The 26,824-nt window shown below is 39.1% G+C and overlaps 1 long non-coding RNA gene across 1 annotated transcript in view; it reads left to right on the top strand.

The window, feature by feature from the left end:
- Positions 1 to 26,824, top strand: part of LOC118564307 — a 63,541-nt gene that overhangs the window by 25,849 nt on the left and 10,868 nt on the right. The window lies entirely within an intron of this gene.

Genomic DNA, 26,824 nt, shown 5'->3' with positions numbered 1-26,824 from the left:
ACCACTTACTGTTATGTAGATTTTAAGCATAGAGAGAAGAAAAAATCTAGATTTAAACCCTGGTTTATTCGTAGACATGCTGAAGTAGAGCCTGGAGTCGGCTGATTTAAAAGCTTTCGTTTTGAAACTGTTACTTCAGTAAGAGTGACTCGTGGTGCTGCTTTAGTTTCCATGGCTGATGACGGTCTGTGTCTGTCACCGGAAACGTTCCCAAGCTGCCTAACTTGTCTTGGTTGTCAGTGAGAGAAAATGTGTAGTAGCCTTGTTTCAGCCAGCTGCCCAGCACTGCAACAACAGGTGGATGAATTACTCTGTGCTCCGTACAGATGGAAAAAAATGTCCCTTTTACTTCTTTCTTTTCTCTGGTATCTCATTAAAAAAGTCTTTAAACCAAAGGAATGTAAACAAAAAAATTGTTAGCTGTTTTGAATCTGTATTTTTTTTTTTAGGAATAATTTGATAATCAAACCTTCAGAAACAGTTTTCGCTGGAATTGTGATGGTTTGATATTTTCCCATACAGTTGAAAACAGATGTTTAAATACTGTGTAACCATAACATGTTTTTCTCACTCTTCTAAAACCTTACGAAATTAGAGAGAATTTAAAAAGAAAAATTTAACGATGGCTTATTTCGAAGCAACAAACTTTAAAAAAAAGAGCCGTACATCCGCACAAGTCTTCTTCACCCATGGCCACAATTTCCAGATGCTTAAAGGTGCCTCATTCTTCTATTCCAGCAAAAACAAAAGTGTAAACACAACGGGATTCTCCAACCTTCATAGCATTCAGGAGGACATGGGTTAAGTTCCATGATGAGTGTGTACAATATGTTTAATTACTCCAGAACAAAAGCAAAATAACCTGTAAAGATGGTGACTGACCCTGATCCACAGTGTAACAAGTACCAAACTAGCATCGGCTGAAGGGCCACTCAGACAGGAAGAAGCCATTCCTCCTGACCTACAATGGAAAAGCCAGATTACAGTTTGTAAATGCCCTCAGAGACAAATACATTAACATTTGACTTTAGCATGTCCTGTGGTCTCATGAAACCATAATCGTTGTTTAGTGACATGCGTTAGATTTGTGGGCACAGCTGAAAAGGTGTGTGTGTGAGCAAGGCGGTCTGCAAACCTGACTGGACTAACAGGCCAGCAGAACTTTTGTTATGGGAAGTTTATGGAAGGATACCCAAAATATCTCAGCAGAGTTAGACAGTTGGAAAAGGGACATTTACCAGATATTAGGGAAATATACAAAACTTTTGAATTTGATGAAATTATATCACTCATTGATCTGACATTTAGAAAGGTCTTGGAAACATATTATCAAATAGCAAATATAAATAATTTAACAAGTCTAAACTGAACTAAAGGATCTGGTTTATTATTTTCCTCACATTTGAATTAGTTTTTTTCTCCAAAATTCTGATTTCCCCCCCCCCCTTTTTTCCCCTAAATGTCATGAATGATATCTTAACTGATAAGAATTTCAAGAGCTAAATAGAAAAAAATAATTATTATATTTACAGTTCAGCAAAAAAAGCATTTTAATTAAATCTTATTTAAAAGAAATCTGATGAATATGAGATGCTATTATTTTTTCTCATGTTTATCTAGACATTTAAAAAAAAAAAACTAGCAATAACAATATTGTTGAAGCCTAGTTTTCGTTTCATTGCCCCGTATATACGGTGAGGGTGATGTAATCGCCTCATGAAGCTGTCAGTCAATCAGTGTTTTTTTTCTCGCTTAAATCCGACCGACTGCTGATAGATGCGTCAGCTCGGGGCTGTTTCAATTACTCCTTGTCTAGCCAGCCATGAAATGGTTGTTTGGATCTGAAATTGATCCAAAATCAGAACAAAGTCTTCTACTGTTGCCAAAGACAGCGCAACTGTGGTTCAACAATGAACCAGTAAAATAAGGAGATGCTGCTACAATACAATCATGCAACGCTGTGATGTCTTAAAATTTTTTTATGCAAGTGTTCTCCTCAACTAAGTTAGTATTTTCTGCAGAAACCTACAGCATGGAGTAAATAAAGTGCATTTTAAAATATGTAGCTTGAATATTTGGCAAATTTCTTCTGGTTTATCTAGTTGCCACGCTCAAATGTTCTAGATCATTAAACTAGTTTTAATATCAGACAAAAAGCAGTTTTCAAAGGACCTAATACCTGTACGTACCGCTCTAGGCAGTAACGGCTATCATCAAGCATTTGCAGTAAATGTCAATGTTTTAGATCACTGCGGGGGATTTTGGCTCACTCTTCTTTGCAGAGCTGTTTTAATTCAGCCACGTTGGAAGAGCCTAAGCAGGACGGACCTGTTATGTTTGTCCCTTTTAAAGGTGGACTTGCTGGTATGCTTTGGTCCATTTTCCTGGTGCACAACACAAGAACACTTGGGCTTAAGGTCACAAACTAAAGGCGGGACATTCTCGTCCTGGACTTTCAGCTAGAGAGCACCATGGGGCTTAAGCTCCAAAATAGCTTCAGAACATCACAGTATCACTACAACTTTTGGCTGTCGATTCTCTTTCTGAAATGTTGTTAGTTTTGTTCCAGTTGTAACAGAACACACACCTTGAAAAAGGGTGGGCCTTATCAAAAATCCTTGCATATGATTGGATAAGCCACTTGTCTGTCATCTTTATCGACGTGCTATTTCAACCACTCTGTGACTCTGTGAGAGCGATGCAGGAAATATTTATTTTTTTATGTGTTTGCGGCTCTAGTGGCACGCGTTTTATTGACAGTGAGCTGACAGGAAGAGGGTGGAAGACAGGCGGCAAAGCGCCGCAGGTCGGAGTCGATCCCGGGTGACCGCGTCGAGGACTAAAGGCCTCCTAATATGGTTTGCACTAACCGCTAACCGACAAGATGTCCGCTGCGGACGCGCCCCGGAAAACAAAACTTGCCAAATCCGGTCGGGAGAAGGGCGAAAACATGGTTTCCACCAACAAAAGCCTTCAGAGGCGTTCTCTGATGTTCTTTTAATGAAACAATATTAGGTAGATTGGACAACACGGAAGAAATAGCAGCATCAATGTTAACGCTTGCTTCCTCGATGCGAGCCGCCATTGCTATCTAAATCAAAACAGTCTCAAGGTCGTGTCTCCACTACGTCACATCTATGAAATGCCAGCCCTGCGTCCTGATTGGCCAGACCATAAAATTGGTTGGAGAAATCACTTTCTATGGGCGATGTCCCAGATGTATGAGAGTGAAGCTAGGCGGAGCGACATACAGCTGGCGGAGTCAGGTTAACACACTCCATGGCATGGTTTGGATATCACTTTTTTCCCTCTAGAAATCAAATAAATTTTTTAAAACTGTGTTTTGTATTTAATGACTTTATGTATTTTTGATGAGCTGAAACGTGTGATTAAAGAACAAATACAGAGGAAATATTTAAGGGGATGAACCCGCTGTCACTGCTCTCTATGTTGCTGGAAAATTTTTTCCGATACTGTGTGTAACCCCCCCGCCCCCGCCCCCCCCCCCCAAAAAAAAAAAAAAAACGAAGACCGCATAAAATAAAAACGTTAGCATCTTTTTAGTTACAATCATCACTCAACCCTCAACGCTTAACTTATCAGTTACAACACAAAGTGGGGGTTTGTTTTGTCTTATAAAAAGCCTCTAATAACCAGTTCAGTTGAAAGAAAGTCTGAATTTTCTGACAGCGGTTAATTGCTTTGAAGGGTTAACGCTGCGTCCTCTGGGCACGTCATGTCAGTAATGTGTCGGCTTTGCAAACCGAGCGTCAGGAGACGACCAGCCTTTGTCAGTTGTTATGAGGAGCGCGGCTCCCAGGCCGTGCAGAGGTATGCAGGGTGACACTCTCACTTCCCCTACGTGCATGCATCTCCTGCCTTTGAGATGCAAGCTGGCAAATGGAGTGGAAGAGTTGCTCCATTAAACCCCGGCTCTCCTCTGAGAGGGGCAGGCCAGGGGCTCCGAACGCCGCTTCTCTCGTTCCGCAGCAGAAAGTGCTGACGCAATCTTTTTTTTTTTTTTATTGTCTGGCTAAAAGGCCTTCAGACCACATGACACTGGCCCTTTTCTTCCTCTGTGATTCCTCCGGCCGTTAAAGCCGGAGCCGCACAAAGGAGGCGCAGTATGCGACCGCTGTTTAGGAGGTGGCATAAATTATACTTGTGCCATAAAAACGCTGCAAAGGTCTGCATTGCTCACATTTTTTAGAGTGCCAGCAAAGAATTCCTTTGTCTTCAGCGTTAATTGGGTTTAAACTTGTTTCATTTTATTATTCACTAGAGTTAAGCTATTCCGGGAAACAATGTTGTTGCTTTTCTTTTTTGTGCAGAACCGCTTTTCAGATAAATCATGCTCTTTGACATCTGTTCAGATGCACAAATCCTGTAATTTATAAAGCTCTCTGGCCTGAGAAAAAGCTCCCTCGGCCCTTTTGCTTGCTGCGCAGATCTGTCAGTTTTGTGATGACCTGGAGTGGTTGCTCCTGTGCTGGTCATTGGTGCAGAGAAGCAGAAATATTACATTGTCTCCGGGGCACTAAAGTATTGGCTTTGACTGCTGTAAGTTTGCAACGAATTCGACACACTTTCTGCTGTTTTCCTGGATAGTTTTCCCCTCAAAGAGGGAAAAGTTGGGAGTTACGTCTTCAAGCCTCTGGTTATTGTTACAGTCAAGCAGTTGCATTTATGCATTTCCTTTTAATAGTATCAGTCACGCATCGGCCAACCAGGTGCTGCAGGCTGTAAATCTCTGCTCGGTGCTTCAGGGAGCGATGCTGATGAGAAAGATCCGTGTTGTCGAAGCGGCTGAAGGGAAGAGGGTTGTTCCCCAGCGGGTTGGGTGGGTGGCTGAGCTGCAGCCCACGGCTACTCAAAGGGAGACGCGTTGAACCGCACAAACGCCAACTCTGACAGCCAGTTGTGACAAAAAAAAAAAAAACGATTTAAGGTGGCACGATAAATCCCGTTTTGTGCTGCGAGGAAGCTTCCCTCTCTTTTGTTTAACCTTGTTTCTCTGATCTTTGAGCCCTCCTTGTGGTTAAGAGAGCCTGTGGATGAGATGAGTTTGTTTTGCCAAGCATCTCAGATGTTTTAAGGAGTGCAGTGCTGTTTGTCAGCGAAGAGTGGAGGACTTTTCAAAGCAACTAATTCACTAATTCTATTTTTCTGTTTTCACTTATTTGAGAAAATGTTTCTGATGATCAAACACATTTTTATATCGGCCAGAAATAACCAATTCCGTCTGTGTTGTGTCTTGTGGGCTGTTTGGTACAAACAGCAGAAGTTTGAGGCAGTAATTTACATATGTAGAAAACCAGTGTGAAACAAAACCCCAAAAGTTTCAATTAAGTTTTTGTTTTTTACAAAGTTAATGACGGATCTGGAAACAAAAGATGCGGATTATAGCTGGGTCGTCCGAGCCAATGTTATTTTTGCGTTAGTCACATCGATTTCATAATAAATGCCATGTTTTTATCATTGTTTTTAATAGGGTTATAATTTTCCTCTTACCCTGTGGCAGTTTCCTACATGATATTGCTACGTTACAAAGTCTTTATAATGCATCTCACTATGGATCTGAAGAGGTAATAGGAAATAAATCACACTGGTGTGTAGAATATAGCACGTATTCTAGGCATGGGGACTGCATGCTTCACTCTGGATATCACCCATATTTAATTCATGGTTTTTGAATTTACTAGCTGAATTAAATAAGAGGGGAGCCTGTCTGTTGTGGGAACGGCTGGGCTGGGCGGGGTTGTTTTAGGACAGGGGTCACCCACCTTTATTAAACTGAGGGCCACTTTATTGGTACTGTGTCACGTGAAGGGCCACCAGTACTGACCTTTGAACTAGAAAGGTTAGAGTTCACCTTAACTTTATGTAAAATAACCATATTTAGATATTAGATAGATATTGGCGTTTCTAAAGCTATATAAAAGCAAGTGTGATTAAAAAGGAAGAGCAATGGAAGAAAATTGTAGATGCTGCTCACACATCCTAAATATTCTGCACTAAATGATAATTAGAAGAAGAAGAAGAAATCCTTGTCATAAATATCTTGTAAACTGTTTAAAAACATCTTTATAATAATGATTGCACCAAATGTAGGGACTCTAGTGCTGATATAAATGGTAACAGAACTATATTAACATCACAGATTATTTGAACTGTACCCAATGCACGAGCATAGTCTAACAATAATACATTCATAGTATAGGATGGCTTCAAAATGTCTGTAATGACAAAAGAAGGCCAACACAAGAACATATCACCGTATTTCTTTTACTGTGATTGCCTTACATGAAAGGGCTTCATTCATCAGGCTAAAGAATAAAGGGAAACTCTCCAAACTTAAAATGGTGCAGTGGAGTGTGCAGGTACAATATGGAGTCTGAAAGAGACAAAATGATGAGCTCACATTTTTTATTTTAAGCATCTTGTACCAACAATTAGTGTGGCTAGAGTGCCTAGCATTGCTAAAACAACTGTTTCTGTGTACATTCTAGAAAATGCACATCATTACATGAGTTTTCAAGAAAGCTGACAACATTTCTATATCAAGCATGTTTCGTGAGAGACGGAGATTGGCAGTTTATAACGGTATAACACAGCAACTTCCTTCTACTTCTTTCAGCCTTCCTGTTATTTTCTGAAAGTCTTGCTCTCTCTTGAAGCTTATCTGAACCAAATTCATGGCTCAACATGTGGTCGAAAATGCATTTTCCTTTTGAAATAGCGTCTTCATCTCTACACTCAGTAGTAACTTCGACACCAAAGACTGTTGTTACAGGGAACTGCTAGCGACAAGGTGTTGCACATTCATCAACCCGGAAAAGTAAAGGTTTTTCACCTGGTTCACAAAGCAAAATTTTAAACTTCTTGGCTGAAAAAAAAAAATCATAGCTATAAGATAAGAGGTTTGGTCCTGCAGTGTGTCGTGTTTGGTCTAATGGCAACAACACACCACACAAATAGATTTAATCCAGGAACCTCCAGATGTCAGACGGGAAATCTCACAAAATCTCTCGAGCTCAATGGTGAGTTCAGAGTAGATAAATATGGCCGACAAGAAAGAACAAAGGTGATTAAAAACGTTGCAAAAAGAAAAGCGAGGGGATAATTAAAGGAGTGGAGACAGTGCGAACAGGGTCTCTATGTTTGCTACATTATGATATTGAGATGAGTTGTTGTGTTGCTTTTTTTTTCTCCGTGTTTATGTCACCTTGCTTTCTGATTGGCTACACATCACATTCAACAGACGCCATGCTGGTTTGTTCCCAGGGAACGCCACACATGTTAGGATGTTGGGTCAAGACAATCCAACATGTCCTGATTTGAGGTTGGAGCGGTCCCAAAGTCGTTCCAAGCAGACTAGATCGCTTAGCATCGATACATGGCAGGAATATCCCATAGAATTATATTCACGATCATCGGGGCATCCTTAAGTTTTGTCGGAAGGGGAAGATCGGGGCAAAAGTCTGGATAGTTATCTTGCCGTGTGTACCTAGGATTAGGAATCATCTTATTCAGGTCACAGGCCAATTCTGGTGCATCTCTAGGCTCCCACATGTCCAGACTATTGTTACATTACTTTTTCTATGTGATGCTAACAGCAGAATTACCCCCTAAAGTATCTTAAAAGCTGTTAAATTCAACTGGACAATAATTTCTAGGCAAACGAACATACCATGTGTACACCACTGATGTGTAATTTCGTAAAAAAAATTACTCCGTTTTTGTAACTGGGCAAAGGTTTGATTTAAAGATTTAAATATAAAACACTCAGACACCTTGCCTGACTAAACAAATAAGGTTCTGCTCTTTTGAACCTGGACCTGTTCCTGGTCTGGCCCGCTCCTGGCTTTAGTCACAGATGCCAGCTAACAATGTTATGATTAGAGTGGGAAGCTACTTAGGGATTATTTTATTGTCTCTGGGCGGCTTAATCCGGCACAAACACAGCGGGAAGGGATCCAGGGTGAATAGTACGAATTCACAGGGTAACCTCAACCTGCCCTTGACGTGGCTCGTTGCCAGGAGAGGAGCATATCATGTTTAGCCCAGAGACAGACGAACAAACAACTCCGCGGTGCCCCTTCTTGCCTGTGCTGCTTGTTTGAAAGCAAAAGCTTCATAGTGCTCACTGAGTCGTATTTTCATAGCTACTTGCTGACCCTAATTGTCATGCAGCTCATTAAAGCATGTTACGCTGGCAGCTTTGAAGCCGGACACGTTGAATAACTGAAGTCATATGCATAAATGCAGCTGGGGAAACATTGGTAGCTGCCTTTTTTTTATTTTTTATGCTATGTGAGGTCTGTCTTGTTTGTGTTTGGCTTCTTGTTTCATTTTTTTTCACAGCTTGAATTCAAACAACAGTACATAGCGCAGACCATGCAACTGTGCAATTACTGCTGCTCTGAAGGGAGGGAATAGCCGCATTTTTAGAGAAAAGTTGAATTACTTCTCTACAGCGACCACACTGAAGGCTCTAACAGATGACACTATTTGTGATGTTTGATTTGGGGCATAATAAATCAAATCTGTATTGTGGCCTGACTGCACCTTATTACAGAAATCCATACAGGTAATTTTAAAGTTTCACTCTTCAAGACTTTGGCTTACCGTTATTCAATACCCCAAATTCAGTTGCTTAGTTAACTTTACACTTTTATATAAAACCAATAAAATTTTGGCATCCATTTCTTGTTAAAGAGTGACTTAAAACCAGGAAAACTCAACAGTTGCAGATTCTGTCCGGGATGGTGGCTCTTCAATTTCTCAATCCAGCCACAAGGTCCATGCCTTGTAAATCTCCCCCAGACTCCTGAGTATGCTTTCCTTTACCACACTGTCAGGGATGTTGTTATCCCTTTCACTTTTGCACTGTTTCCATTTGCGTTTTTCCTTCCACTCAGTTTTTCTATTCTGCTTCTTTCAACTTTTTATTGGTGAAATAACCAGATGCACCTTGTCAGGGGAAACATGAACAAACAGGAGGTAAAATGTATATAGGTTCGTTGAAATGTTAATTTATTTCCAACTGAAATCCCTTCTGAAACTCTTTTATTGTATTTATTACAGATGGTATTGCTGTATAGGCTTTAATTCAAAACCTTTTCAAGACTGTGTTTACCTATGTTGCTTATGCATGTTTTTCTATAACGTTTTCCTTCCACTCAACTTTCTATGCACATCTTTGGATATGTCTCTCTGCATGCAAGCCTTTATTTTAGCGGGTGACCTAGTGGTTAGGGAGCTGAGCGTTTGCATCTCAGAGAGGCTGCCGGTTCGAGACTCGAGCTGTCGCTCCGGGTCCTTGAGCAAGACGCTTGACCACAGATTGCTCCTCCAATGCGCCGCTAAGTTTTTTTTCAGCACACTTCTCTCTAAGGGATGGGTTAAACAGGGAGACAAAATGCTCCTCTGTGGGACTATGAAGGGAAAATATTTATAGATTTTGTTTTTATTATTTAACATTTTTGTGGAGAAATAACTGGATTTACGTTGCCCAAGTGCAGCATAACTAAAAACCAAAGACAAATTGTTGATACAGGCTCATCTTAAACTAGAATTAAATCACATAGTTAATTTATAAATCATTCAAGTGACAAATTGAAACTGATATATTGTATAGATCACAGATTATGTAGACATGGTTGCTTCAGTTCAACATCTTGTTGAGGTTGCGGGTATCCCTGTTGCTTGTGCATGTTTTTCTATCACATGTTTTTCTTCCACTCAATTTTCTGTGGATTTGCTTGCATGCAGGACCGCGAACAGTCGGCTTCTTTTGCAGTGACCTTTTGTGGCTTACCCTGCTTGTGGAGGGTTTTAAAGATTGTCTGCCTGACAACTGCCAGCAGTCTTTCCTGATTGTCTAGGCCATAACATTTTGGGTTTATGTCAGCTGTAAGCCATAATCATTGAATCTGTGTGTAATAACTCTATATATCTGTGTAATAATAAACTTTCTTTATAAAGATGCACAAATCTTCTGAATTAATCTTCTCTCCAAACTCAGCTGCTGGACTGCTTTTCCTTTATTATTCATACATTATCTGTTTATAAATGGTAATGAATCCTTCCCAGACCTGACTGAGATTTGTTGCTTTGTGTTGAGCACAGTGCAGCAAAACAACAGGAGCTCATGGTCATATCCTGCAAATGGGGCCTGCTGGAATTATGTGGAGAAGGGGAAAAAAAAAAAAGAAAGTCTCAGTTTCACAGTAATTTACAAACTCTGCAATCCTTTCTTGTCATATTAAATTCAGCCAGCTCAGACATAGTTTATCCCCACTGCAGCATTTAGCAGAATTAAATGTTTTTCCACGATTGCCAGTGCAATTCAAATTCAAAAGTAGAGAGAAGCATAAGAAGCTATCGCCCGAGTTTATGATGGAACTCCTTTGGGAGCGTGTTTGCACAGGTTTGTTCAAAATCATCTCCTCCCCTCCCGTTTTCTGCCAGCCGCCGTCGACAGCTGGACCCAACTAACAGCTGCTGCCCTTCCCCCAGAATCTAAAACCTAAAAAAAAACAACAACAGAAAGCCTGTCAGTTTTGGGCTTTGTAGCTGGGCAAATTGTTTCGTAACTGCACTGTAAATCTGTGTACGGTCCCCCTCGAACAACGTCTCGCAGTGTAGATTAATCTTGTTAGAAGGCGGTGTTAATAGCCTAAAGAGAAGAAGAGTTTAGGATTTGATATTAAAAACGTTGGAAAAAAAATATCCACAGTAAGTATTTAAGAGAAGGGTAATTGGCTTTGGTTGACCAAAGCTGACTTTCTATTTAGGTGTATGAGACACTGACAAGCAAGCCACCCACTTGGACAGCCGTCGTGCATGTGGCTGCCACTACCAATTATTATGTGCAGACATGCCTGGTAGGGGTCCGCAATGTTGTTCTCGGAGTGTCAGCTTGCAATGCAGGGTTTAAGCTATACGACCCTTCCTTATATTCACATTTATCTCCACTATCCAGTTGAAAATATCTTGTTAAATCTTTTAATATCTTGTTTTTTTTTTAATGTGATGACATTTATTTGAATTGTTGATCATGTTTATTCAGTTCAGTTTTTTTTTTATACTGTGGCAATTCAAATGTAATATTAAGCTTCCTTTTAAAACAAGAAGGTCCAAGTCCAATATCCTGATTCAAATAATGAAATTAATCTCACCCAGTCCTGTTTGGAGCTTATTTTTAATAAGACATTTCTACACGATCGTAGTTATGCTGCATTGCAGTCAAAAGCAGCTTATAATGGCAACTGGTAAAACGTTATGTGTCTCAGGAAGCAAAGCAAGTCCTTTTATTCCTCGTTAATTCGGAGCAATTCCTTTTATTCTGCAAAAGAATGTGGCAACAGTGGACGGATGTTAGATGCAATAGTATAAAAAGTGTACACACCCAAGATAAATTCCAAACATATTTACGGTATCATTAGGCCAGGAAACAAATAATTATCGCAAAAGCTACCTCTCAATGTCAGCGGTTAGTCGTCTCTGCGCCCTGTCCGGTGCTTTCACCCCGGAGAAGCAATCACACAATGAATTACTTCTTTTGAAGGAAGTGACCCTTAAAACAGAAGCTCTACTTTAACACTTTAATTCTAAACAAGCCAGAGAAATGGTTACAGATTCAGGTGAGGCTCTAGACGGGTATCGGTACGAGAAAAAGGGATGAGGGAAAGCGAGTCCAGAATGCCGATTTCGTGAGTCTTTATAGAAGCCAAGCACTGCCCGCAAGCATGTGCCCTCCTCCCACTGTCGTCCGTAGAAACTGGTCACCACTCGGTTATCATCTGCCAGACTGTGGAATGGCGTGGAGTTCAAGATTATCCAAGGGTACATGCTGCCCCGAGATAACTGGCCGTTTCCTTTATCAGTCCTTCATCCATATCTGTGATGTACATGGTACCTCTGTGAATAATCTGATATTTTCCCAATAAATGCTTTCAACAGTTTCAACAACCTGTAGCCTCATGTAATATCTAACATTATGTTAGGGGCAAGATTTGGAAAAAGCTGCAAATTAAAGTAAATGGTTCACATTCTTTATCTCCTACCTTTTTAAACCATATTTTGATTTAGTTACCAGATTTGGTCTTCTTTAGTAGAAATCTTCTACCAAAGTTAGACTTTCCTAGTACGGTTTTCTTTTTTTTTTTTTTAGCTAAAACTGTATTTCGCAGAGATTACAAAGGATCTAAACAATCTAATTTTACAAAGGTATCTTGACACCAATGAAACAGCCTTATGAATAAAAAAACATTAGGAATACAATAGAAAAGGGTGTAATTAGGAAAAAAAAGAAAATAAATAATTTGCAACAGTGGACTCGTCTAACAGGATCATCTCTGAGTCTTATTTTCAATAAATTTCAGATTTGTAATTTATCATTTAAGTATATGTTATGTGTAACAGCAATGAGTGAATACTGTTATTAAATGGTGGGTAATCGTAATGATTATCCTCATTCAAGTTTTTAGCAAGAGTATGACAGTTATCGTATTTTACGTACTATAATGCGTACTTAAAATCCTTAAATCTTCTAAAAATTGATGGTGCGCTTTATATATGATTACCGTTGTTCTTATTGACCAATTTTATGTGGCACAATGTGCTCAAAAATCAAACGACATTGGTTAGCAACAAAGCCACTACGCTCAATAGATATTTGGAGCATTACGGTACACTGTGTCACACCTGATTGGAACCCTGGGCTGTCTACAAGACTGCCTGACTGTAATGTCGAAACTAGAAGTGCATTCATGTAAAGACCCCTACATACTCGGGTGTAGTTCACTCCGCGGAGGTCCGCGTGTTCTTGAGGTGTACTCAAGGCGTACTCGAGGCGTACCCTGAGCGGACTCCGTGCATACAGGTACCTGTCACACTATAAACTGCTCTGAGCCAAGAAGTCTTTACATCAAACTGTTTTATATGTGACACTGACTGAGCTTGATATATTGAGCTGCTCCAAACAGGCAGTCACCAGGACACGCAGCATCACAGTCCCTCTCTGTTCGCACCGACAGGTGGTTGCCTGCTGGAAAAGAAACGGCTCTAGGTTCTCAGCTAGCTAATCATACATTTTACCATCCATTACACCGCTTCGTCCCACTGGCAGAAAGTGTGGGAAATGTAGGAATTTGCCACAAGAAATGTAAGCAAATGTGCACTCGACTATGAAGGGTAAAACATCCACAGAGAGTCAACGCGGAGTCCACCAAGCTCACAGTATGCGCACAGTACGCCCGAGTATGTGGGAGCCTTTAAGCAGCCCGCGCCCGGAGTACATCCTAGCATCAATGAACCTAGTAAGTTTATTCAATATAAAAGTTATGTTTATTTTGGCATTATGTTATAAACAGGGCAGTGTAGTCCAACTACGACGACGGATAGCTCTCCCTCTCAGGAGAGAGCTGTGTATGTGAAGGGGCGGAGTGATATTCCACGCTTGGGAAGAATATTTAGTGCGCCTTATGGTCCGGTACGTCTTATATGTGGACAAAGACGCACAAAGACACGTTAATTCACTGTGCGCCTTATAATCCGATGGTCGGGAAAAATAAGGTATATATTTTGTACTTTATACTGTATGATTGTAATACTTTAATTTTAGATTTGATATGAATTTGATTAAGAATTTTACAATGGAGAGATCATGTTTAACCACTATGTTACATTTGTATTTTACACAAATGGATATTTATGTATACTTAACTTATACATAGATTTTATAGTTAAGTTAATGTATACATAATAAAACTTTTTATAAATTATATTTTAGTGTAGTTTTTAATTGCATTTTGTAGCTATATTTATACATGTTTGCTTGATAATTATAAGTATGTTATTTAAAGTTTTTGTTAAAACATTTTTATTTGTTAATATTGCCTATTCCTCAAGTTGCCTGTTCCCTTATCCCCCTGTGAGCCACTTCTTCAGATAATTAGTTTAAAAAAGAAGATATTTTAGAGCGAAGTTTTAGAGAAATACATTAAAGTCGATCTTTTATGCAGAAATGTGTTTGCCAGTTGGTTGTCAACCAAAGAAGGACTTAAATTAACATACATAATCCATTGCTGAAACAACTTATCAGTGTCTTGTGAAGTGAAACAGCTTAGATGCCTTTCTGCAAAAGTAAAAATAGCACAGGTCCTTTTGATGTGGATTTTCTTTTTCATTTCCCACTTTCTTTGAAGCTAGGTTCCCAGTGTGGTAATGATATAGAAATAAACTGCAGCCACATTATTCTCAGCCACCCGCACCCAATGATTGACGCACAGTGGGTTGGCTGCTGACATCTACCAGACATTTATTGGCTGTCATCAAACTGCCATCAGAGGTCAGTTGCTTTGCTAATGTGCTAATTGGGTCTCTGTTTCTCCTTCTCTTGTCTCCACTTTTAATCAAACGTCAGTCGAGTCTGACAGCAATCCGGTGGTGGGCTGAACTGGGAGAGCAGGTAATTTAAGATGTTTACTCTGCATCCTACACTTCCCTTCCCACACTCTGCCCAGATCTGGGTTCGGAACTGCAAACAGAAATCCTCAGGGTATCGTTACCCTTTCCAGGCACACTAATTTGTTTACTTTTTGTTTCATTGTGTAGATGGATCTGGGGAGTCTGGGTTACAAAAATAATAATAAAAAAAGTTTCAGAGGATGATTTAGATCCTTACCTTAACTCTGAACTTTTCAAAAATGCTGCCAATATTTCCAAACCCAGCATATGCCATGACAGACAGAGGTTGGAAGCCCAAAAGAATACAACAGAGAACATTTGCTGTAGTAAGCCAGACTTCCTGTTATCCCCCTAATTAGGGGTTGCAGTTATCAATTGTTTTGATAATCGGTTAATCTCCCACAGTAATTGATTGATTAATTAAATAAACTAAAATTGTTCCTCCTTTTCTTTAAAGACGTTGTGATAAAAAAAACGCTACAGAGCAGTAACTAACTGTACAAAACACATTTCTATAGCGATACACGTTATTGCATTTAATCCAGTTTACTGGTGCTGCACTTTCTAACAATGGAATCCACAGATACGGTAAAACAGACATATTGCTAAAATAATGCAAACATAACAAGCAATTGAAATAAATAAGTTAAATTATTTTTGGGATGTTTTTTTTTTCTTTTTTGGCACAAGCTTTAACATTATTTAAACCCATAATACAGCAATTTTTGGTTTGCAAAACCAAAATTTGACCAGAGGGACTTGGATTTAGATGTATACTGAACAAAAATTGTTTATTAAACTTATTGGGAACATCACACACTGACGATGTTAATCTTCTTTGTTTAACATATCGTATGTTCACTAATTTAGTATCAGAAACTGTCCGTATGTGTCATCCTTTACAGGAGAATATGGTGGTTGTCATGAAGAAGCGTATTCAGAGCTCTGTGGCGATGTTACCTGCTGCAGAAGACAGATGGAGTAAACGTTGCTGGAATATAAAACAATGACTTTGCCAGCTTTGACAGCATAGGATACCTTGCTGCAATTTTTTTTTCCCACCATGACAACGGACATCGGATGTTCTCAAATGTATGTAAGGACTTCACTGTGTTCAGCCCGATTAAACTGCTGCTCCTCATCCTGCTCTTCGCTAAAAGATGTAGAGACAAGACACTAAGAACACAATCAGAAAATTACGCCAAATCTGTTTAGTGCCCATTTGCTCTTGCTTATCTTTCTGTTTAGAGGATGCCAGCTAGCTCTTATTAAAAGGCTCCACCAGGCATCTTGCTGCATCTGGAGGTTGCTTTGTGCACCCTGCAGAACCAGGTTCAGGGTCTGACACAGCAAGGCTCACCGAGTGCCATTCATGCTTCTCCGACAGGATTTTAATTGGTGCAACGACATTAGCAACACTGTCATGTGCAACAGCTTTGCTTTTGATTTATTTTTTTTCCTGGGGGATACTTGAACTGCGTTATAACTTCTACTATCCATTCTGCAATTTTTGCTGCTGTTTGTCTCCCATCCAGGGGGCGTTTCCCAACTCATCCCGAGGAGGTGACATGTCACCCCGAGATAAGCCTCAGTAGCAATGTCCAGATGTTTGTTGTTAGTGTAATGCTGTCAGCCTTTTTCAGGATACTTTTTAATTAGTTTATTTTTGGGGGTTTCTTCATATTAGTCTTTCATTTTCTCGGTGAAATAGAATCTTGATTAAAGAACATACTTTTGGTTAAATGTATATCTTTTTGAAACCTTTGTCCCCCGCAATGGAAAGTGGACACATGTCTGCGCCTATCATAGTTTAAATGCTGCCTGGTAACTCCTCAGCATGTTCCGTCAAGCATCACAAATTTTCCCGGACAAAGCTGTCCATTGGATGCTTATTCCTGAAACATAGAGAAAAGACATTTAATTTACCCACTAATATTGGCCATTATTTCACAAAGAAGAGTAAGAGAATAAATATGACAGCAAAAAAAAATGTAAACAATCTTTAAATAAGATTTCATGACATGTGCATTTTTTTCCTTTCTGCAATAAAGACAAAACTGCATCCATCCATCCATCCATTTTCTAACCCGCTTAATCCCTCATGGGGTCGCGGGGAGACAAAACTGCAATTGGATTGAAATATGATCATTATTAAAAACACATATAGTTACTCTATCTGGTCACATATTTGCATATTGCTGTTTACACTATTGAGTGTTTGCCAGTCAATAGTGTGGTTTGATATAGTATCAAATACTTTCTCAGGAGATCGCCAAAGTCGACCAGCAGGGTGAATCTAGTGCTAGTAAGCCAAAGTAATGAGCATGATACTTCTTCCTCAGTCAGTACACACCTGAATGGGGCAAAGAACAGGTCTGTGGCTCATTTATTGTACATTCACCTTTTCAGGGGACAATAGACAATAGGCCCGTTTACACTACACTTTTTTAACCGAGCCGAGACCAGTCCGAGCTCGGTAACCAAGATAACTCTTGTGTGTAAATGGTCAGCAGACTGAACCGGACCGCGCTAACTGCTGACCAGTTCCTGAGCAGGTCTCGGCCTGTTTTTTTTTTATCCCGGTTTTCTATAACGAAGAGCGCATGAGCAGACCGCGTCATCCCCTTACAGTCAGCTGACTGTCCGCGGTTTTTCCGGCGTGTCTGGCTGCATGTCCCGATTCACACTTCATTCAGACAAATTTCAGACTCTCATAAAAATACTAGCTTCCTTACCATGCCACACGATTTCCAGTGATGATTCTGCTAAGCAGTGTGATGAACCTCAGCGTCTGTCGTTGTTTCCTGCGTCTGTAAATCCTTATTAGACGTTTGTTTGTCTTAGCCACGTACCAAATGCCGACTCTGTCTTACCATAACATCCTGAATGTTACGGGCGCCGCCGTTTCGTTTTACTGCTTCCGCCTTCAATCCCAGAAAGCGATAGTGCCGCAGATCGCCACTAGGAGGCGAGGAGCAACCAAGGAACCGGGATAGTGTGGTGTGTAAACGGTCGTCTCAGCTTGGTTAGCTGATCCAAGCTCAGACTGGTCTCGGCTCGGTTAAAAAAGTGTAGTGTAAACGGGCCTTTTGTTTCAAACAGGAAAACTACATGACTGAAAATTAAAAACGTGTATGTTTCTTTAAAAAGGTGACCAGAACACATTTTTATCTAACGATGACTTGCAACACCACGGAGATAAAAAAAGAAAAGAAAACGGAAACATTCTAGGTATTAGCGGTAGCAGGGAAATAATCGGTCAGATTAGCATGGATGGCGACATTCAACTCAACATCTTCATTTAAACTATTGATCACATGGCTTGTGTTGGTTCCGCCGCTTGAGTCCGGATGCTTTCTGGACTCTATGATCTGTTGCCGCTGTAACTGAACGGTCATAGTAGGAAGGGGTTGTATAGCCCAGAGGTGATAAAATGAAATGTAAAGAAACAAAAAAATTGGAGTCAAGCATTTTTCTAACCCTTTTTAGGACTATGATGTTTATAATTCACTTAGACATAATTTCTTGTTTTGACTATAAAAAAAACAAAGCAAACGAGATCCCAATACATGCTTTGGCTGTTACTTGCAAATCTACCTCTTCTTTGCATATCTGACATTTTTTACGTTATATTCTTAATTCGGTGGCTTGAATTAATAATTAGTTTCAGCCCTACCCTTAAGTCTCACTATCTCGCTATTTCAAGGCTATAATGAAGCAATATCTCACATGTAGTTGTCTTTTTTTTTTAAATGGCGTCTTACAACCTTTGTGCAGCCTCTCATTAAATTGTTAACACTTCATGAAGACAAAGTAAGTATTCTTCGCTAAAAGCAGCGTCCTTACTGAAGAGTTTACTGTTTTTGCCGTATTTGATTTACTGTAAACCATATGCGTAAGGCCTTGTTATAAACAGCATGTTATATAAACTTGAGAGAGATTTTTTACACTATATAAAAATAAAGTATATAAAATATTTAGGGACGTAGGGAAACAGATCTATTTGAATATTAAAACACAATAACACAAATAACGCCCAACACTCTACCTTTTAATTTAGGGCAATCTATGGAGCCAAGTTATGTTCTCGTTTTTAAAGCTTTTGTGAATCAAAGAGGCAACCGCTTCAGGTTTTTTGTCCAAATTCTGGTCCAGGATTTCAGCTGCAGGAGTTCAGATGGCGACTACTTCAGCGTGCAGACCGTTTTACAGAGTTGCTCTGTTGTGCTACACGAAAAGATTTGTTTCTTCATCATCTTGCTAAAATAAGCAAGACCTTTCCCGAGAAAGACGTAAATTGGACAGCAACAGTTGTTGATTTAGAGCTTTTTTTTTAACTACTTCGGCAATGCCTTCCGATTCAGTTATGCCATCTAAACTGATGTGATGACCTTTCGAAGTGAATGATTGAAGACATCTATTTTCCATCCTATTTTTTCATAAGGACACAGCCTTGCTGTTATTCTTTGTTGTATTTGTTTTATATATTCTCCTCTCTTACTGACCAAGTTGCCAAAAAAACCTAATTAGCCGTGAGATTTTCCAGGATTTTTGTTTTCTCTCATTTCAATTTACTTTAAATCCAAATGAGTTGCTATGATTTACAGATTCCATTTTGTTTGCCGAGCCTGGCAATCTTTTGGATTGCCACATTACACTCTAATTGCATAAGAATGAGACTGAATTAATGGTAGTGTACTCTTAATTTCTGGAACGTGTCGTTTCTTTCGCTCTCGACTCATTTGCATGCTAAAGGCGCGCTTCTTCCGTACGAGCTGTCTGCGGACGAGATGAAAGGAGATCATAAAGGGCTGCTGCTAATTCACAGTGGACAGAGAAGTTCTAGACTGAATCCGAACGTGTTGGTGGTGCACACGCAGAAGTGGAACAATGCATAATTCATCGGGAAACAGATTCATCTCCCATCTCGGTCGGCGCGCGTCTGCTTCATTGAAAGCAGGTTGGTGTGCCTGCCGCTGTAATGTGCCGTCTTATTTCCCCAGACGTGAACAAGGCTGTTGTCGACAATCACTTTCAACGATTGAACCTGTTTGGTGACTGATGTAAGTGGGCGAGTCTAGTTGTTGGCAGAAACTCAATTTTCCGGCACCAAATGTCATCTTGAGCACCCATTCGACATACCTACAGTCTCTTTCAATCTCCCTCCTCCTGCGTGCTTGATGGGGGTACCTCATTGATCTGTTCTATTCTCGTCCTGTGCTTTTGAAACCATACCCTGACATGAAAACTTGACATTCTGTCTTCATGGACTCGTTCGTGGTCTTTTTGCATGCATCAAGAGCCATCTTAGTTGCCATTAATAAAAAAAAAACAGTGGATAGGTTTACCATAATTTAATCTTTTCTTCCATTATTAACTGATGGATGGACTTTGCCAGGTAGGGCTTCTTAACATCACGTTCAAAGGTCCAAATCTGATTTGTGGGTCAGCTCAAATGTCTGAAACAACCTTTGATGGTCAGATCCCTTTTATTAAAATTGAGTACAACTTCAAGCATCCTTATTCCAACTGGTTTGTTCTTGGTCATAAGCTAGCTGTTATAAATTTCTTGGCAGTAAAGTGTGATTCTCATTGCAATTCTATGAGACATTTTAACTTAAACCTGATTTATAAAAAATTCATGACATTAATAATATTTTTTTTTCTTTATACATGAGCATGAAAAATAAGGACTCTGAACAGATGAGGTAAAACTTACTCCCAGAGACACTAATGCAGAGTAAACAACTAGCACCATCTCCCTTAAATCGGCTACTTAAACTGAGGTCCACATCAAATTATTTAAAATTTTTTTACCAAATTTAATTTTGTTTTCAAGATTCCATGTTTTACAAAGCAAACCCATTCTTTAGCCTAAAGTATATGAACTTGTATGATTAATAAATACAATTACAGCAGAAATTGCACAATACAAGCAACAAAAGGGTTTGGGTGAATTATTATTATTGCAAAGCTCTTAAAGCTCTGTTCTCTAAGGATTTTTGTAAAAACTTAGTAGCGCACATGTTACATATGAAATAGGGCTGAACAATATTAGGAAAACATGCAGTTGCATGTTATTGTTGCATATTGTGAAAAGGATTTTACCTGAAAATAACGCTGGCAATGAATCCCCCAGATCAGATCCAAGATTTCTGCTACATATTTGATTTAAAGGGGCCTGGTCACCTACTATGATTTTACGATTTTGTATGCCAGTAGCTCACTGTGGTTACACACAAAGGTTTTTCGATTGAATTATCGTGCTCTGTTGGATTATTATATTTTATATCGTGCTTTGTGATAGTTACGTGGTACTGCCAGCAGATGGCGCAATAATATTTGTGTTTATAGTGATCATGGCAGGTGCAAACTTGCTTTCAGGTTGAAAAAAGATATGTGTTTTTTTTTTTCTTTTGATGGTCAAATATGGCACTAGGCCCCTTTAAAATTAAGATTTAAAAAATCTATTTTAGAATGTGAAGAAGATCACAGACTCAATGTTTTCTACCAGGTTTCCTTATATGAACTTAACCAATCTGCCTGTATGATTTGATTGAATTAACTTTGTAAAGTGCCTCGAGATGTCGTTTCGTGAATTGGTGCTACATAGATAAAATGTCATTGATTCGATTGCCTGTTTCTCTTCCAGTCCAGTGCAGAGAATTTAGTTATAACTTGCAGAATATAATATTGTAATGCTCTACTTTCTGGTCCTTAAGAGGTACAGTCAGGTCCATAAATATTGGGACATCAACACAATTCTAATCTTTTTGGCTCTATACACCACCACAATGGATTTGAAATGAAACAAACAAGATGTGCTTTATCTGCAGACTTTCAGCTTTAATTTGAGGGTATTTACATCCAAATCAGATGAACGGTGTAGGAACTACAACAGTGTGTATATGTGACTGACACTTTTTAAGTGGCAGTCACATATACTTGTAGAGCACTGTATGAGTAGTGCTCTACAAATAAAGTTTCATTGATTGATTGAATCCACATTTTCTCAGCTCCCTTTCTGTCATATTTGATGCTGCTTTCCGTTCTTCATAAATTCTATATCAGGTGTGGGCATCAGTTTAGACTGTACATATTTGCATGCAGACCATGAATTCATAAACTATATTAGCCTACTAAATATTGCATCCAGATCAGCCACTTGCGATTGTAGTATCCCACACTTTGATATTGTAACCTCAACTGCTGTATATTCTGTGTCTCTTATATGAAACCTACAGAACAGTAAGACAAAATAAAAACATAGAACATTTTTACTTAATTTTAACAAAGTTTTCTACAAGCCTTATTGTGTTTTGTTCTCAGTAAATTCAGAATACTGTCTGAACACTCTTTATTGGTTCAACGAGGGATTAACTTTGCTTTAAATATCTGTTAAAACATTCTGAACAACATTTCCTCTTAAACATGTTTAGCTTTAACATCGAAGGTACAGTCTGACTCGGCAGTTGTGGTTATGAAAAGTTTCACTAAGTGCTCTTTGGACTAGATATTTAATGCGATCCTAGGTTAATGTTGGCTTGCTTCCTCTCTGGTTTGATGTGACTTTGGCATATATTGATATTTTGGCCAATAAGATGTTTGTTTTTTGAGTTTCCAGCTGTTTCCGTGAAAACAAAGCTTTTCAAAAGACTGCTTAAAAAATTAGGCACTTTGCTTTGAGCATTGTAATGATTAATGGCAAGCGTTTCAGCAGTGTGCAGCGTTGTGTTCACGTTGCTCCCATAGGTCTGTAGGTCTGCGGAGGGCTGTGGATCACATGACATAGGGTGACATGGAGCTCCAGCAGTAAAGAGAGGCATCTTGGCTTACTCTTTTATAGTGAACCTCTGTGTAAACAGTACAGTGGCATGTAGATTGATTTGAAACCCAGGTTTTGTGAGATCAAATCCAAAATATATATATATATATTTTAAATACTCCTCCTTTTTAGTTGTAAAATCCCACAAATCTTTTCACAGCAGGTCTGGATTGATATGCCATTTGATCTGGACCGGAGTCTAGGGTTTCAGGAATACACGATTATGTCATTTTGTTGCTATTTTTGGACATAGCTGTAAACATCCTTGCAAAAGGAAGCATCTCCGCAACGAAAATGATGCGCAAGCATTTTACGAAACAACTTCTTCAATGGATTAAATTCCAATGATCAATGCAGAGCTTCAAACATCTGCTCTGCTTGCTATAGTTTTTATCTGACACAACCACAGCGTTTTCTGCCATTACATTTTGTGTCTGATGAAGACATTTGTAGTTTTGTCCATTCAGAAGGCAAATCACTAAGTCCCCTCGTGACTTTCATCCTCTTCAGAAACCACGCTAAGCCTATCAACCACTCTGCAGCAGTTCATACACAATAGCCCCAGGCAAAGAAGTTCAACACTCTTATCTGGCTCTGCTTGCTTGGAGATACTGAGCAACTACAAGGCTCCATCCTCAGACCTCTGGCAATGTGACATGTAGCTCTGAGCATTTTCAGGAAGCCAATACAATTTTGATGATGTTAAAGTCAGTATCATCAGGAACTTGGGTACGTTTTTTTTTGTGTGGGCAGTGCAAACCCTTTAAGTTTCTGGATTAACCAATTTGGGTTCTATGGGATAAGTCAGACTCCACTGATTCCATGCAGACTAATCAACTGGGACAAGCCCAGTATACACATGGCTTTGTTCATACTTTATTTTGGGTCAGGTGCAAAAAAAAAAAAAAAAAAAAAAAAAAGCTCTGAGTGCAGAGCTTCACATGCGGTCTGCAGCTGTTCAGCTCTACTGGGTTGCTGCGTAGTCCTGAAAAGTCCGCAAAAGTGTAGCGCTGCTCGATTATTATAAAAGTTATAATCACATCATGCTAATGTTGAAATAATGATTATTAAAAATGATATGTAATTCATTGAGTTTGTGAAACAATGCAACTTGAGCAGCAGTTCATTCGTCTCCCTTCTTTCTTTAATCTGTATTGCGCTGAATTTTCAGAACATAACTGGGCATCAGCTTACATTAATCATTAGACAGCAAAAATGCAACATACCAGCAATGATAATAATATGAATAATTAGGTAATGTTTTTTTGATGATTACGTTGCTTATTTGATTCTTTGGAGTTCATATCAAAAAAGTAAGAAATTAATTGCACAGCACTTGAACAAATATTATAAAGACAGCCATATGGAATACATTAAAATACGCATTCCTAAGATGCTTGTTTGTCGAGTTAAAAGTACCTTTTGAAAAATAAAAAGCTTTAAGCTGCTATCAAGTCCGTGCACACCGGTACCGGTATCAACCAAGCGATGCCGGTACCGGCATCAGGCTTTAAAAGTTGGTCAGAAACGGTCACTTTTTTTCCATATTCCTCTAAGGAGGAGGCTTTGTTTCTAAAACAAGTGCAAATTCTTTTCACAAATAGTTTTGGGTTTACAGCACTTTAAACACACAAGATGCCATTTAACTGTCTATCAAACATTGCTAACTCTCAGAAAAAAAGGTTTGCTGCACAGATAAGGTTACCCCCACTCCCTAATGGTTGGTATGGTGAGAAACTAGAGTCCTGCCTTTTAAACAATGCACGGCACGTCTTTGTCCGATGTGTGCCGATGAGGAAATGTCACTGCTGCTTTGTGTACAGGGGCTTTCCCAGAGGTGCAGACACCTGTGGCTATGTATGCAAATTTCTTCAGTGCAGTTTTTCTTTTTCTCTGAGCGTCTACACTTATAGAGGCGCAGAAGAGGAAACTGACAGCTCTAGAACCTTTGGAAGACGTTATGAGGCAAAAGGTCACATTCAGCCCATTTTCTCATCATTTTATTGATATTTTGAATAAAATTTAGGTGAGGGTCAAAAGAACTAGAATTTTTTTCTTTGTTTTATCACCTATATATCAGACATAGTGGCATTTGGAATAGGGGTTCCTCTGTAATGATATTGTTTAATGCCTTACATCCACGCAGATAGCAAAGATTTGCATTTGCACTTTATAGCTGTGGAGCTGTATTAGCAATTTCAGGGATGTAATTTCAAGTGGAAATTGCTCCTAAACCCCTCTGAGCTCCCAATTCTATATGAAAAATGTAGCTTTTTTATTGATCTGATGCCATATTCTTACCCTAAATGCTATGTTGTTTTAGTTGGAAGTGAAAAAAATCTCAATCATTAGTCTGTGTTTTAATCTATAAAATGTGTTTTCCTTTGTGAACTGAATTACTGAAATAAATGAATTTTCAAATAATACTCAAACTTATGTAAACAATGTCCACTTAGAATACTATATCACATTGAATACTACATTTATAAAGATCTTATTTATACATATATATAACACGTAGCCATACTAATACTCCTTGGACAACAAGACACAGGGAAAGCACTGCACTGGACAAGCATAAAGTAGTGCATGATTGCATAAATGTTTTTCAATAAAAAAAGGTCGGAAAAGTGTGGCATGCTGTATTTTCAGCCTCTTTAACTCTTATACAGGGAGTGAAAGACTTGCTGCTGTACATTTAGCAATAAGCGGTCTTGACTTGTTTGGGGTGAATACAGAGTGGTCACCACAGTTTTTCTGTTTTTGTTTTTGACACATTTTTAAAGCTATTTCAGTTTTCTTTTCACATCACAATTATCCACAGCAAAGGGTTGGTGTAGCCTAGAAACAGGGCCAGATTATCCATAGGGGCCAGTGGGCCAGTGCCCAGGGGCACCAACCATGTGGGGACACCACATGACACATGCTTTAAAAATATATTTTTCATAAATTGTCATATTATTTACTTGAAATTGTTGAAAGTCCATGCATTATTCGTTTTGTGAACTCTGATGTCACAATAATAATAAATGATAAATAAATCAAGATTTTTTTGATTTCAACATTTTAAAATGAGATATTTGAATATTGCTGACTGCTCATATGCCTACATGTAGTTGTGTAAGTTAGTAAATAGTAAATTACATTACAGAAATCCCCTTGATTATGTCTGATGTTTTTGACCGGAGGAAAGCACGGGTAGGGGGGGGGGCTTTGAGGTATAGTTCCCAGGGGCACCACATTGTCTTAATACGGGCCTGCCTAGAAAATCTAGATAAAGTACATAAGAACTTGGGATCACGTGACTAAGATGTATGAATAGTGTGGCTAAGATCTACAAAATAGGTTTTTTTTTACACATAGATGTACAGAACATATGGGACAAAATTTAAAATTTCTGTGCTTGTGCCTGGTAACAAACAGCAAATGCTGAGCATCAATGTCAAAATAAGTGTATTCTGCGTGATTAACATTTTACAAATAGTCAAACTGCTTGTCTGGAGTCAGCATTTCTGTTAAGCTTTGCACGTCTGGTTTGCTACCGCATTGCACGGAAATTGACAGAAATCTTAATTTATTTGCTTTTGCCTCATGGAGTGTCATCCCATTACATACCAGATCTGTCAAATGTCAGACGAAGATCCCGATGCAATGTAAATATGTGCCATGATTATCTGCTGAATGGGGAATGAAGGGAGAAAAGATGGTGTAAAACCTCCAGGAATTTAATTTCCGCGTTAGCCCGGTCCAGAGACTCCAGCTGATTGCAAATCTCTCAGTCTTCATGCAAATGTGAACTTCTGCCAAAGTTGATTACTTGCCGTTTGTGGCCTTCTGATGTCCTGACTCGGTTTGCCCCTTTAAGCTTCCTGTCATCAAACTGATCTTACTGCTGGAGCCTCGCTGCCTTCACTTTAACATCATCGAGTTGCCGGAGGGATACAGATTTATGCCAAACAAAATTGTCTCCATGATCGGCATATCAGGGTTACTTCTCAAAGTCAATAATAAAATACCATTTGTTTAAAAAAAGGCTTAGAGTAGTCATGATTTGTTGCAGTTCTGCCCAGTGCATTTATTTATACGTAGCAGCAGCTCTTCTAAATGACCAGCAGGTGTAGCTCTTTGAATAAAGAGGCAGCAGGCAGAGGAGAAGCAGGAGCAGTCAGGGGGATTGATTGAACAGTCTCACTCAGCCGTCCGTCTCTCCATGGGGGGAAGCTGAATTTAAGTCAGAGTCTGACCTTTATCGGGGCATTGTGTAGCTCTGCTTATTGATAAAGCTCTGAGAATGCTTCTCATTAACCCTGCAGTTACCATGCACTTTAATCATACACATTTGCCTTACAAACGTATTCTTCTTTTGCTTTTTTTGTCACACTTCAACAGTCTGTGATATTTTGATAAATGACTTAATAAAACAGAGGTTTTCAAATAATTTTGTTTATTAAGGGGGGGGGGAGCTCTTAAAACCAGTCTAACCTTGTATGAAAGTATTATTGCCCTCAATTTTAATTATGAGTT

Source organism: Fundulus heteroclitus, chromosome 10 (genome assembly GCF_011125445.2).
Source record: "Fundulus heteroclitus isolate FHET01 chromosome 10, MU-UCD_Fhet_4.1, whole genome shotgun sequence".
Lineage (NCBI taxonomy): Eukaryota > Metazoa > Chordata > Actinopteri > Cyprinodontiformes > Fundulidae > Fundulus > Fundulus heteroclitus.
This window is presented reverse-complemented; position numbering and strand designations above follow the sequence as displayed.